At 39.0% G+C, this 15,801-nt stretch overlaps 1 long non-coding RNA gene across 1 annotated transcript; it reads right to left on the minus strand.

The window, feature by feature from the left end:
- Window positions 1-1,630: 1,630 nt before the first annotated feature.
- LOC144313485 (uncharacterized) lies at window positions 1,631-13,845 on the minus strand. The gene is made up of 6 exons (XR_013379123.1): window positions 13,444-13,845; window positions 11,363-11,485; window positions 10,162-10,251; window positions 6,382-6,603; window positions 5,012-5,131; window positions 1,631-1,807 (listed from the first exon to the last, which is right to left on the minus strand). It is a non-coding gene; the product is annotated as an uncharacterized LOC144313485 (long non-coding RNA).
- Window positions 13,846-15,801: the final 1,956 nt, after the last annotated feature.

Consider the following 15,801-nt stretch of genomic DNA (forward strand, 5'->3'; position numbering starts at 1 on the left):
ACGTGGGACTCGATCCCGGGTCTCCAGGATCGCGCCCTGGGCCAAAGGCAGGCGCCAAACCGCTGCGCCACCCAGGGATCCCTGCTGGGAGTCTTTAATATTTAATCCTCTCAAAGGATTAATTTCTTTAACATTTTATGTGGACAATCAATAATATGTCGCATTTCTGTTTTTTTAAAGATATTTATTTATTTATTTTAGAGAGAGGGAGAAAGCATGAACAGGGGGAGAGGCAGAGGGAGAGAAACAGAGAGACATTCCTCAAGCAGATTACCCATCAAGCACAGACCCTAAGATCATGACCTGAGGCAAAATCAAGAGTGGACCACTTAACTGACTGAGCCACCCAGGAGCCCCTAATATGTCTCATTTCTCTTGCCTTCTTTAGAAGCAAAGTAAATGAATTAATGTGTTGGTTGTTGTTTTTTTTTTTTTTTAATAGTCTACATTGCCTCTTGTCCAGATGCCAGCTAAACATTCATTCCTGAGATTGAACATCCAGACTCAAGTAAAAATTCCTGGGATAACTGTTGATTCTTCCTTTACCCTTGACCATACTTAATTCAATCTTAACCTTTTGTATCCATCCATTTCTTTCTATCCTCACTGCTAACCCCTTAGTCTGACTCTTCACCATGTCTTGTGGAATTTCAGCAGCAGCAACACCCTAACTAACCTCTTTATCTCCAATACTACTCTTTTCTAATCTGTTTTCCAAACATAGGACAGAATAGTCTTTCTAAAACCCAGAATGTTCTCTTAAACCCTTTATTAATTCTTAACGGTGGAGTTCAAACACCTTAGCATGGTCTGACACCTGCTTCTTGTCTAGCCTTCTTACTAACTTCTCTCCCCTTCATGTCTATTCTGCCTTCCAGTAAATGGAACTAGAATAATTTCCTACATTCAATCAAGTGGAACTACCATCATTTCCTGCAAAGCTAAGCCCCCCGTGCTTCTACCCTTGTGCACCTTGCTGATGTCCTAAGCAAACTCTTTGGCCAGCTACTCCTACTCATCCTCCAGGTCTCTAAGTAGATGCTTCTTCTGTTAGGATATCTTCCCTCACCCTGCAGGACAAATGTCCTTCTTTGTACTGACCTGACACTATGTTATACCCCATTGGTCCCATTTTTTTTTTTTTTCTGTTTTCTGATCTGCTTTCCTCACTAGGACTTCAACTCCCTGAGGAAGGGCAGTCTCTTATTTGTCTTCTTATCTTTGATTCCCAGAAAAGAATAGATATTCATTAAATGGATGGAGAGTAATAGTAAAGGCCTCTTAATTTTAAAGTATCTTGATAACATCTCTTTAAGTCGTAAGCCCAAACTGGAATTCAGAGAGCTGACTGTTTCTTGGAAATCTCATGTGAGGGGTCAGAAGATCACTTCTACAAGACCCATCTTGTCCTGTTGACCTGCTTCAAATGTTCTACGTATCTTAGATTCACCGTATTATAGAGTGTGTTTCTCCTTAGGTATTTCCATTAGTTTTTAAAGCCCACATGTATCTTAAAGGAAATGTAAACCATATGTCTGACATTCATTTACACTTAACTATGTTTTTTTTTCTATAAAAGAGAAAAATGTAAATTGATGTTCAAATGCCTTTGGGGCTGTTTAATAAATACAACTTTTAAGTCATTTTTCTTTCCATGGAATTATTACAAAGGAAAATGCCTTTGAACAATAGAAGGTCATGGCTCAGTCCCAAATTCTAAGTGAGTGGTATTTTAGGAGGTTCCAAACTTGGTTAAAGTCCTTTTGCCAGGGCCCTGAACAAACCCAGTTGCATTGGTTCTCTTCATCTGTCAAAGGTAGAAACAGAAGATTTATTTATCTTTTCATCTTTATTCACCTCTTATTTATCTTATTTACACTTTACATCTTTAAAGTGGAATTGTCTGAGGAAAGGGTTCTGCAATTAGAATAAGAACATCTGGGTGTAGCCTTGACTCATGCTAGAAACACGAGTGGCAGCCATAGTCTACCTGCTGCATTATGCTGGTGGGAGCCTCAAGTGACATGGACATGAAAGTAAGTGGACAGAGTAAAGAACCCTGACTGTTTGTCCCTGGGAAGGCAAATTGATGCAGTTTCTTTAGAGGGAAATTTGGCAATGTCTCCATAAATTTTAAACAATGCACATGACCCCTCACTAACAAAATCTACTGCCATATATTTACCCTGTGGATATGCTCACAAAACTATGTCAAAATATATGCATAAAAATATTCATTATACTAAAGGTTTTCATTACAAAGAGGATATAATCTGAATTAGCATACTTGGGAGCTGGTTACATAAATTAATAGAATACTAAATGATTGTCAGAAAAATATATATAGGGACACCTGAGTGGCTCAGTCAGTTGAGCATCTGCCTGCAGCTCAGGTCATGATCCGGGGGTCCTGGGATGGAGCTCACATCAGACTCCCTGCTGAGCAGGGAGCCTGCTTCTCCCTCTCCCTTTGTGCTCTCTCTCTCTCTCTCTCTCGAATAAATAAATAAAATCTTAAACAAAAGGAAAAAAAGAAAAAATATATGCACACACATACTGATATGGAAAGAGCATCAAGATATGATACGTAAAAAATAAATAAATAAATAAAAAGCAAGTGCGTGTCCATGTATTACATTGTCTCATGAAGGGAGGAGATAATAGGGAGGAGGAACAAACAAAGTGAACAAATTAAATATATATATATTCCATAAGCCAAGGCAGACTATTTTTTCTTGGTAGAATATATAAGAAAATACACAAATGGTTACTGTTGGGGACAGAGCCTGGGGAAAGCTTTTAATTTTCATTTTCTGCTACTACCATGCTTGGATTTTCATGCCATGCACGTGTGTAGGCAATGGGCTCATGGGACATTTTTGTTTTCTTCTTCATACTCTTTTTACACACATGCACACACAAACACACACTGTGTATGCACCCAGGAATATTTATTTATTTATTTATTTATTTATTTATTTATTTATTTATTTAAAGTATTTATCTATTCATGAGAGACACAGAGAGAGAGAGAGAGAGAGAGAGAGTCAGAGCCAGAGGCAGAGGGAGAAGCAGGCTTCCTGAGGGGAGCCCAATGCGGGACTCGATCCCAAGACCCTGGGACCACGCCCTGAGTCGAAAGCAGACGCTCAACAACTGAGTCACCCAGGCATCTCACCCATGAATGTTTAAATAATGTTTAAAGAAAAATGAAAGCACACAGTCCCTTAGTTTAGTAATAAAAAACACAAGCTTCAGAACAAACGGATTTAGGTATGAATATTAGCTAAGCCTCCATTCTAGTTACATCACCTTGGGAGAATTACTTGAACTCTCTAAACCTCAGTTTTCCTGTATGGAATTGGGGGCAGTAACCTATCTTTTCATCCTATTATGGGAATTAAATTATATAGTAAATAATGCATAATGTTGAATAAAACTGGCAACATGGTAAAACCTCATTAAGTTATGTTTATAGTTGCTGTTTTTTGTTGCTATCATACAATAAGATAGCTAACATCCTTAAACCTCATTCTCCCTTAAGAAGACTAGTTCAAAGCAATGTAGTCCTCAGCCTTGATTCAGGCCTAGTTTTAGGAAAAAGAGATGTGAGTGTGGGCTCCTGATAAGGCCTAGCTGTTATAACCAAAAGACTCAGGTTTTTGGGGTATGATGAAGCAGCAGATTTCATTTGAAACATACTCCCCACTTACTGTGTATGGCCCTAAATGTCAACACTGCATCCCTTGGAATTCCCAGCTGAGACACGGCTTCTTAACCAGCTCACAGTATTTAGCTCTTCTATTTCTCTAAGAAGCTCCAGTGCCAAGTTCAGATTCTAGAATCCCTGGTCTGCAGCTTAGCGCCCTTTGGTGGACCCATGGTTTAGTGCACCCCTGGAACAGACTTTTCTAGAGTTTGAAAAAAGTTAAAGTGCACTCCTGACCCAAAACCATTTCTTGATTTTGAAAAGAAATTGTTCCTGGAAATGCTTCAGGGGAAAGATTTGGAGGAGCAGCTTTCCATTTTGACTTGAATTGCAAACTCACATTAAAAAACATTAAGGATAATAAACTGGAAATTCAATTACCAGGCTTGAAGCCAGAACACCGCACACTCGATTTGGATTTGCATCTTAACTTATAGCTTATTCTTGCCAATAATACTTACAATTCAGACCTTTGCTCATGATTAAAAAAGAGAGAGAGAGAGAAAGAAAAAGAAAAAAAAGCACTTAGTGCACAGATGATTTCTCACCAAATACTTTTTTGATGGATCTGCCCAAATGTCGATTTGGGTATGAGTTTAAATTAGGAGGAAATTTAAAATATTTTTCCCTTTTATTTTTATACTTTTATTATTACACTTCAGCAATCTGCAGAATTATATGACAAGGTTTTCAAACTTCAAAACAATGTGGAATGTCTCCTCTGGATATGAACTGAGGTTTCTATTAGGTCTATAATCTGATTTGTTTACAAGATACTCATGTTGAGATGTTAGACATCTGCCTTTATGAAGATATTCCTAATAGGTGGTTGAGGAAACCATGAGAGGATATGTTATAGCCTTGCTAAAGAAAGTATGAATTTTGGGTTGGTCTTGATTTTTTTTTAATAATTCAGGTATCCAGATGAAAGCTTCCATGAATCTGGATAAATGACCCTCAAGGTGGGATCTTTCCAATTCCTATTTGAACAGCGGCCTGACATAGCCATGAAGGGCATAGGCAGTACCAAATATGTTATTCACATTCTCTCCATGTGAATCTAAGCTCAGTCTTTTATGATTTGTGTGACTATGGACAAATTACTTAAACTTTTTATGCCTCAGTTTTCTCATCTTTAGACTTGGGATTAATTAAGAAAGAGTGTACCTATCTTTGAGGGTTGTGTAACGATTAAAAGAGTTAATAATGCATGCAAAGCTCTTAGAATAGTGCTTGGCAATAGTAAACACTCAATAAATATTAATTTTTATTATTATGAGGTGTAACTCATGAAAGACTTACAGGAATAATTAGCTTATTATACTTGGTGTAGAGAAAACAGTAGTTTCTTTTTGGATGCTTCCCAGGATTTTGGCTTCTATCTATAGCAGGGAATTCAGTCTTGGATGCACGTTGGATCACCTGGTGTCAAAATATAATTTCAAAAGTTGAAAACTTGACTCTCATACAAATATGCAGTCAGTTCTTGCCAAAGACTTATTTGATTCATTTAATGAGAGAACCAGCAGGGTATGTTCAAAGAGAATTAGAAAGACCAAATAGATATAGGCCCTGAAAAAAATACTGAAATAAGATTGCTAGGTTAGATGTAAAACTGGTTAATGTCCTACGGAGCAAAAAAAAAGCCACCTCATAATCTTGGAATTGGGCAGAAATTATTAGCATCTCTCCTGGAAAATGTATTTGCATTGCTAATGGACACCAAAATCTATGGCAATGCCATCAGACTTATACAACAAAGGTTGTCAAACTTGGATGTCTCCCAATCACTTGGGAACTTGCCAGAATTACAGAAACCCAAACCTTATTCTACTTTAATAAGCCTAGACTTCTGTATTAGCTTTCTAGATAACTCTGTTGTATATCAAGGTTTGAGAACCATAGAGCAAGTACAAGGCAATATCTATTCTTATAGAGTTATGAAATATCCTAGTAAATATGAAATTAAATGAAGGTATGTCACCCTGAAGAATTAGATAGTCTTTGGGGTAAGCCTGTTAAGCAGTGTTTCACCATGACATTGAAAGGCTATGTGGTTGTCCTTTTGCTTATTTCCAAGTTGTTTTCTTAATACTGAGGAGAGTTAAAAAACAAACAACTACTTATGGCTAGGTAATGCCTCTAGGTTCTGACTAATTGATCTGAAGTATGGTTGGGAATCAAGGGTTTCAAAGCTCCCTAGGTGATTCTAATATGCAGTCAAAGTTGGGAACTGCTGGCTTTAAGTTTACATCATTTCTTGACCACATTCTGTGTTTTATGCAGTGTCAAGAACATTGTGTAATGTATAATATTATGTATTTAGTTAAAGAGTTAACAAATTAAATGTAATGAACACAGACCGATTTGGAATGGCCATGTTGGAATAGACAGGTTTATCTGGCCAGCCTTTAATAGAGGTGGAGGCTTTCAGGAAAACAGCAGAGAGTTCAGTTAACATTGTTTCATGTCCAGGGCACTGTTCACACTGCTGTACTCAATTTACAGGTCTTGTGGCTGTGACTGGCCTATCTTCTCCTTCCCAGCTGTTTTAGACAAATTCTTCCTGTCAGACACATATACTCTCCCTTTCTTTCAAGTCACTTGAAAAATCTTAGAAGAGAATCTTCTAAACACAAGTTTAAAATAATTTATTTTGGCTTCTTTCTTACTTTCACAAACTTAAAGGTTGTTGGAACAACTCAGCTGTTTTTAGCTCCAAGTTTCCATGTCTTCTTCTCAAGATGGTGTTTCCAGTATGGTGTTGCTGCTGGTAGCAGGTAAGGTGGATGATGTAGGAGGTAGACTGCTCAGCCATCATTCCTCCATTATGGTCTATCTTAAGGAGTCATTGGTCTTTTCTTGTGGTTTTAAAATTTTCATTCTTCTGCCCTCTGTTTGGGTAGAAGACAGGGGTGAAAATTATCTTCCTTGCTGTCACCTAAATTCTTTTTGAGAAGGAAGCTGCTTGATATGGGAAAATAACATTAGGAAGTGCTAGGATTCAAGATGAGACTCTGAGAACACAGGAGTTGGCTGGGACTTAAGCCAGTAAGATAATGGTTGAACTTCTCTACCAGAGACAGAGCAAGGTATTTGTTTCTGCTCCTGAGAGGGAGGAAGAGAGTTCAGAAGGAAGCAGAGAAAAGGTGATAGTAGAAGGCTGGCCAACTATATGAGGTGAAGGGCCAGTGTTAAAACTCTGGTGGCAGGGTGGCCATAAGGACACTTAAGAACAGGCTGACTTTGTAGCCTCCCAGGTCTTTGCATTCCTGCCCCCCCAAGTCTTTATTAGAGTCTCTTTCACACACATATGTGTGCATATGTCAATGATAAGAAATAACACAGAATTTCATGACTGGATCAAGGTAACATGGTCAACACACATGGAAGCAATAGCTGAAGCCAGAAGGAAACTATAATTATGGAAATCTTGAAGAGGACTTTGAGTGGACTGGGGTTCTGGAATGGGGTTCAGGGCAATCTTATGTGTCTCACAAGTAGGGTTACCTTGAATTCAGTCTTTCCACTATGATTTAATGGAAGGATGAAGAATGCATGGTTCTCTCTGCAGTGCAGGATCTCAAGACCACACAATGTACCTCATCAAGGGGCTAACGATCTAGTCATGAAGATAGGAGATACATACAAAGAGCAAGACCTTAACACCAGGGATATTCTAAATGTTTTAGAAGTGCAAATGAAAGAATATTAGTTCAAAGTAAAAAGGGATTCCTTCTAATTGGAGAAACTATCACAGGCCTCATGGAGGAGATGGAATCTGAGGTAAACTTTGAAAAATGGGGATAGTATTTAGATATAGAGAAGAGGGAATTATAACAATTCCTCTCTTATTAGACAGGAAAAATACTCCCATGTAACCACTTCTTCCATCAAGATATACAGGATATTTATCATCTTAAAAAGTTTCATGTTGCCCCTACCCAAGCAACACCCCACAACCCTTCACTCCAGGCAGCCACTGATCTGCTAAGTACTCACTTACCTTCTCTCATGTGATCCTTACAACAGCCCTTAGATATAGTGCAGTGACCGTTGTCACCGTACAAATGAGGGAACAGCTCCATTTAGTATGAAGTTTGCTCTAAATTGCACAGCTAGAAAATGACAGAGCCCAAACTTGAACCCAGGGAAAATTCCAAAGTCAAAACTCTGACACAACAGAGGAAATAACATGAGCAAGAAGAAGGAACTTGTTGGATATGTGTGGTCAATAGTGAGTAGTTTGGCTGCAGGATAAGATATATGAAGGAAAGAAAAGAGAAGTTTAGCTAAAAAAGTGGCTGTGGATTCTATGGATTTCTTTTCCACCCAGAGGAAGGTTTGTGTGTACTTATAATTCTCATGACTCCTGAGCCTACAGGTTTAACTTATCATCTAAATGATTTTTCCATGTCAAAGAATGTCCTATTTATGAGGCAGAGAATAACTCCCAGGTTGCCCTGTGAAATATTAAGTGTTGACTTCATAGTATTTGCTATTATTTATCCATATGCATGTACACATTTGTACAGAAATAAATACACATTGTACACATGGGCATCTGTGCTGAAGTATGCAGCCAAGTGTCAGCACATTATCAGATTTAAATTGGCTGCCTGACTCTATTAATAGCCCTGGTTTTCCAGTTTCTAAAATAAAAGATCCCAGAACAGCTGGACTGAAATATGAAACAGAATGGAAGAATGCAACCCTGTAAGCAGTAGTAGTCTTGTCTGTAACTGCTAAATAAAGTTTGTAGCTTCATAGATATGTGGAGATGCCTATAAAAGAAACCTTCAAATGCTAAGTGCTTTTTAAAAAAACAGCTTAATCTCCAACCAGTGAAAGGGATTGATTATGCTTTATCAATCATGGGATTTTGAAAACCTCTCTGACATCCCATTAAAATTTGAAAGCAGAGCTAAATCCAGGAGCAGACACCCACCTTGGCCACATGGCTCAATGAAAGGGTGGCGGGAAGGCCACCACTCACCCACTAGGATTTGTCTCTCAGCAGTTTATCATTTCTCAAATCTTACCGTTAAACATTTGGAATTTTAAAATGCAATGCTTTTCACAATCCAGTCCAATATCCCTTCTAGACTTGACTCCTGCTGCCCACTCGACTCTTGCCTATACCCCAGAGTACCACGTTCTCCTCCCTTACTGCTACTTGAACGTACCATACACTGTGCTCTTCTCTGCCATGTTGTTCATGCCGTTCACTCAACCCACGTGTCCTTCCTTCCTTTACCTGGAAAAATACTGCTCACTCTTCAAAGCTCATCTGGAACAGCCCCTCCTCAAGACATTTACAAGACATTCCTCCACTGCCTCCCTATCCAGACAGAACAAATCATGTCCTCCCTGCTGTTCCCATAGCACTTTGTTCTTGATCTGTGGTGAAAATATGTCCTTTCATGGTGTCTGCCCCTTGCTTCAGTGAGCTCCTTCCTCCTTGTGGCCTTAAAGTGTGATCCTGGATCCAGGAACATTGATTTCACCTGGGAGCTTGTTAGAAAATAAGAACATCAGACTCTGCCCCAGATATACTATATCAGAAACTCATTTTAACAATATCACCAAGTGGATTCATATAAGCATTAACATTTGTAAGGCTATGCTAAAGGACAGATGTTATGGCTTAGTGACCCTTTAATTCCTTGACAGCACATAACAGTTTATCTATTCACTCAGCAAATAAATACAAGGAATCACATGCCGGACATCGCCCTTAGAGCCAGAGATGTAAAGATACTAGAGAATTTACAAGGATGGCTGGAGTTTAGGGTCCTAGAGATGAGGTAGGAAAAGGCCAGGTCTTTTGGAAGCCTTGAAAAGGTCTTATGTCAATTCAGTTTGAAAAATACAAGACTGGAATTTATTCCATAGATTCCTTTACTGGGAGTCTTCTCAGAGCACTTAGATGTCACTGCCTGGTGACTCTATAAGGTGGTGGTGTAGTTAGTGAGCAGAATGCCCCAAACTTCTTTGAGCACAGAAACTTTATTTATTTGCTTATTAAATAGAGCCCATTTTGTGGGATTAATGCTTTTCAAGGCATTGGGGAATCACTGGTGTATTCCCATAAGTTTGGAATTTGTTTTGTCTGGCCTGGTGACAGTGTTTGTGTTGTTTTATCTTGTGATTTAACTGTTGCACATCTTTCTAATGTTTCTTTTCAGCTGGATTGTAAACTCTTAGAGTAGAAGGAGGAATCGTATGCTTATTTGTTTCTCTACTCTCGCTTCACATTGGCACTCATGTTTGTCGATGATTGTCTTTTATGTCTACCGTGCAACCAAGCAGAGGCCAAAGGCATGGTGGGCACTTGGTTAGTATCTGATTGGTTGGCCCAAGGCAGATTTAGAGTAGTAGGGAAGACATTTTATGGGGGTTATAATCTTGGCTTGGACATTAGCTGTGTTGACTTTGAGCCAGACTCTCACCCTCTCTGGACTCCAGCATCTACTTCATCAGCCAAGCACAGCCACTGGATGACAACCTCCCGTGGAGTCTGGGTCTGCAGGCTTCTGATTCTGCAAGTATATAAGATATCATTGGAGAGATTTGAATTTAATCTTAGGGAAAATTCTGTAGTCTACTTTCCTGGAAATAATGTTTGAAAATTTAAAAAAGTCAATATTTTAGAATAATTTAGAGGTCACGATACAAAGTCTTCCTGAAAGAGATTTTTCAGGACTGAAACTCTGTGATCTATATAAAATGAGGACAAAAATGTGTTTCTCTCTCCTATTAGTCCCATTCTGAACTTGAATAAATCTGAGAAAATGTATCCTTACTAAATTTAAAAGCAGCTGCTGGAAATATAATTTGATTATAACCACCACAACAAAAGAATTTAAGCATGTGTTGAACTTGCAAGCCTTATTAACACTAGGTTAAAAACATAGTGCCTTCTGCCTATAAGCAGAGACAGTTCCCAAGTAGCTCAAAACACTTTACATGAAATGTTAATATACTTATTTTGTGGATTTATGGATAAGGGAGTGGAAGTCCAGAGTGGGGCTAGCTGACCAAATTCCCCACTACTATCCTAGTCAGAGCTAGACATTACCCTGGACATAATGTTTCCCAGTATGGCCTTTTCCCTACCACCAGATATGCAGAGTGTTCAATTTGATCTCCAGCCTGGTTGAGAAGAGCTGTCTTCTCTCTGAAATATGTGTATATTTACTGGATGCTGCATATTTATGTGTCCCATACAAGACACGTGATTTCCTGAAACCTGCAGATAAACAATGATAATTGGAAAGGGACAGTGTGCTTTGGCAGATTTGAAATACTGTAATACTTAATATTAAGCCTGAATGCTTCTTGTGATAAGCAGCCTTCACTTACCCCAAATCAGGGCCCATGATTAACTGGCAATTCGCTGGTATTAATTATGAGGTACGTCCTGTAAATCTCTCTGCCGATGGGGCCCCAGGCAGGTCTGAGGCCAGCCTAGGTCTGCAGCAAGTGGAGTTTGGAAGCATGGGCCAGAGTCTAGCCCGCTTCCTCCCCAGCCCACATTTGCTTCCTAGTTCCTGGCAGCCCCGATTGCATGTACTTCAAACTCCATTTCCATCTCAATGAGGTTATGTCCAATGTGATTGTACCTTCCCCTGGCAGGGCCCATCCACCAACCTTGCTCTTTTATCTCCCCCTCGGCTTCTTACATTGGAGAACTTGTAGCTCCTTATGATCTGCTGAACATTAATATTCACTAACTTGCTCCAGGGAGCTACGCTTCACCGAGCGCATTTTCACCTGAAAGGAGTTGTTTAATATAAACATTTGGTTAATATTCTGTACATTTGAAAGTATTTTATCAGCATCGGTGTAGGACCAAAAGTCATTTAAATTCAATGGGAACTGATTATGTGCCAAGAATCGGTCCTTTCCAAAAGAGTATGTTTTCCCCCCTACTATAATGTATACATTATAAAACTCACTTACACGGTTGATGGGAACACTTTGTGGACAAACCCACAGCCCTGCATTTCATCTCACTGAGTATTCATCAGCTCTGACGCTGGTGTTAAATGGGGGAAAATATTATACAATATTGCTTTAAAAACTGTCTAAATATAATTATCAACATCTTTGGAGTGATAATAATTATCATAACAAGAGCTCATCAGAGGAAACACACAGTTTGATGAGGATCCTCTACTTGAGTCCCTGCCCCCTTGCAGAAGGAGGATGAAAATTCTTTTTTTTTTTTGAAAAATTTTTTTCCTTCCTAAAGAACCCTAGCTTTCTGAACCCTTCTTCGGGCCACTGTACAGTTTTTCTTTGCGTGTGTCTCTTTGAAACTCATTATCCCAAATAGATATTAGGTAGACAATACAGGCAGCTCCAAGAAAGGTTGAAATAGACAAAAAGAAAATTCTGCTGTAAGATTTGTTTTGATTTTGTAAGATTTACTTTCCAAGCTTTGGGATAAAGTCTTCACAAAAACAAACTATTATTACTTTATACTTGAGGCACCTGTTGGATACAGATTTTTCTTTAAACTTTTTTTTTTCCTCCTGAAATATAACTTACTGGAGAATGAAGTGTGCACGTATGTGTGCATGTGTATGTACATGTATGTCTTCAAGTTTAGCTGGAGTTTGTTCATTTTAAATGCTAGATAACCTTCGGTGATAAATAGATTTATTTATCCGTTCTAACATTGACAGGCATTTGGGAAATTTCTGTTTGGGGCTGTTCCAAGCATTGTCTCCGTGAACATTCTCATTGGTGTGCATATACAATTTTATCTCTGGAACACATACTTTAGAGTATGATTGCTAGGTCATATATTTGTATTTCTTCAATTTTGTTAGATAATGCCCAGCTGTTTTCCAAAGTGGTATTGCCAGTTTGCATCCCTACTAGCAGCATGAGAGTTCCAGATGTGCCACATTTTCATCAATACTTGATATTGCCAGGCTTTTAAATTTGAGTCAATCTAGTGGGTGTGTAGGGGTATCTTTCTATAGTTTCAATTTGCATTTCTCTGATTATCAGTGAGATTAAGCTTATCTTTGATTTGTTAGTTGGCTGTTTGGAGTTCTTTTGTGAAGTGTCTATTCAAGTCCTTTGCTCGTTTGTTTCATGGGCTGTCTTTTCCTTATTTTTTTTTTTTGTCTTTTCCTTACTGATCTGATTCCCTGATAAAAGAAATGAAATCCCTATCATGGTGTTTAGTTAGGAAGTACCCAGCACTGTACCCAGCACATGACTTAATGATGATAAAGACAAAAAGATTAGTGTAGATGCCAAGACCAACTCTGCTACTTCTGATATTCTTATGAATTTCTAGAGTAAAGGAAATATAAGTTGTTAAAGAAGGCCATTGGGGCCATATATCTCAGTGCCAAGAGTCCTGTTCTTGTAGTTGAGTTGTTTTGGAAGGGCTCTGGATCCTTCAAGGATCATTTAGATTGCTGCTGGAGGGATTTGATAAAGCATACCATGGAGTTCCAGAAACAAATAAATTCTTCTATCAGTGAATAGCCCATTTAGTCACAGAACTCTGGAAGAATACCAAAAAATAAGCTCTTGGACATTCAAAACACTCATTAGTGTTCTGATACTGGAGATAGCCACATCCTAATTGGCAACATAGCCACATCCATAACTGTTACATTGAGCTAGACCAATGTGAAACACTCATAAACAGCCAGCCTAGCATTCTTTAAGGAGAAGGAATTTGGGTGAGAAAGCACCCAACTCACCCTCCGAGATATTGCTTTGAAGGGTCCAGACACCTTCTAATTCTAGGACTTGCTCAGGATCTGTCTCCTATGATTAAATACTTCTTGATTCTACTTGTGGTCCCAAATTCACACATCCCCTCTGCACGTCTCCAGGTCTGGCTCTCTAAGAGAGGGCATTAATTACTCCAGTTGCCCCCCACTAAAAAATGTATTCCTTTTTGGCTGTAAATCTCTTCTAGATCACCTTCATGGGCCATTTTGCAAGTTATAAATACTTTATTTGGGTTAGCTGCTGATCGGGTTTCTAGAGTAGTGGTTCGTGTTTAAGAATCCCTTGTAACTGTGTTTGCTTAGAAACCAGGGCTGTGGCACACATTCAGTGTCAGGCCCAGAACAGAGGCTTGTGTGACATCTCAGTGCTAACTAGAATCTTAGGATAGGTGAGGCAATCCAGCCCCTTCTCTGTCCTCTCCTCCTTTTGTGATGGAATCAGTTGACTTGAAACGGAACATATGGCAATTGCCATCATAACATAGAAACCGTTCCCTCTGCCATGGCAACCAGAGAATCAATGCACACTTATGGCTTGGACTTATTCAATAAATGCACAATGTATAGGAGGGTTTTTTTTTTCTTTTTAAAAAAGTGTTTGGAATAGCAGCAGAGAGTTAAGACCTTTTCGAATAAAGGGGAAAGGAGAAAAAATAAGTGGGAAATATCAGAAAGGGAGACAAACACACCTCTTAAGTCCTTCTGTGGAGAGGGATATTTGGAATTTCTTACATATCTAGTTCCGTTTCATTACTGCAGGGGTTTCTTAATGGAACCATATTTTGTTTCCAAATTCAGGGATAAATAATAACCCTGAATGATTTGAATTCAATTCAGTTTTCTCCCAAAGATCTTTGAAATGGATTCATCAATATATTGTTCCAAAATTCTACATCTAGGGGAGAGTAGTGCGACTAGAACTACCCTAATGCATCTGACATCTGTAGACTAAATAATTTGGTTCCATATTGATGAGAATATCAGAGGCATACATTCTATTTCATATGTTAAGGATAAGTGTCTTAGTTTTGCTCCCATGTTCAATTTGGTGTATTCTCTCCTTGCTCAGACCTTGAAGTTAATTGCATTGTATTGTCTATATCAACGTAGTACCATCACACAAATAGTTAGAGGGGCAAGAAAAAAAAGGGGACTTCTTTTCTGTGAAAAAGCATTGCCAGGGGCTGTTTCTTCAGACTTCACATAACCTCATTCCAAGAAAAAAAATAAGCCAGAGAGTTGAAAGTAGCAATAATGGAGACTAGGAGCCATGAAAGTTTGGTTTCTACTTCTGTCCTACTTTGGCTGTCTCTAGCTACTCAGATGGAGCGGGTCGTACAGACTGTGGTTCGAAGGACCCTTCTGCGTGAAATCCATGTTCCCTTAACTTGCGGCAGTGTGTTGTTTTCTCTGTGTCGTGCTCACCCATTAGCATTTTAATTTAGCTTCATATGGCACTGTTCTGCAGATGGATTTGCTTTCTTGCTTTTGTTTATTGTACAAGTGACAAACATGAGGGCATTTTCATGATGTGAAAAAATGCCGTGAAGTTGTGAAAATGAGGTGACTTTCCCTTGCCAAGCCCCAAGGAATGTTAAAGCAGAGACGGCTCTGACAAGGAACCGCAAACGTTCCCAATAATAAAATGTTCAGGAGTCTTGATCTAATTGAAATGAAAAGTTTTGGCAGAGGCCTAGGGACTCAGGCATGACCTTACACTTCTATCTGTTCGATGGGGTATGGCTCATCTGACTCTTCAGGAAGTCACTCTGTCCTTAAGAGGGGACACCTGCTTCTTGATGTGGATTTTGATCAGCACTTAGAAATCAAACACCTATTGCTTTAGGGGCAGAGTGGTGAGTTGATGGTGAACACACTCTTACAGAACTAGTTTCAGGCATTGAAGGGCTTTGTTTTATGAGTCCATCACTCCTTGAGATCTGTAAATTCTTGTATCTACCTGGGAGTCCCGAAGGACCCACCTATGAATTGGGTCTATAACTAAACAATGTCTCATTGGAGGATTTCCAAATAGGAAAATGATAATTTTAGGGAAGAGAAGCATAAGAAACTGTCTTATAAAGGTTGTCTCTTTCCTATACACTGGATTGGTTATTCCTAAACACTCTCCTTCTTGCCCAATATTTGTTGAGACTTCTTAGAGCAAAGTGTATTGTTTAAGGCAGGGGTGGCCAATACTAGTTCAACAGCTAATCACCAAGCCAGAGTTCATGACAGACATCATTAATCAAGCATAGAATTCTTTCCTGCTGAGCCATAAAGTCCTGCTCAGAATCCTTCTCAGTAGGAATCTACCAGTTGATC

Source organism: Canis aureus, chromosome 5, assembly GCF_053574225.1.
Source record: "Canis aureus isolate CA01 chromosome 5, VMU_Caureus_v.1.0, whole genome shotgun sequence".
Classification (NCBI taxonomy): Eukaryota; Metazoa; Chordata; class Mammalia; order Carnivora; family Canidae; genus Canis; species Canis aureus.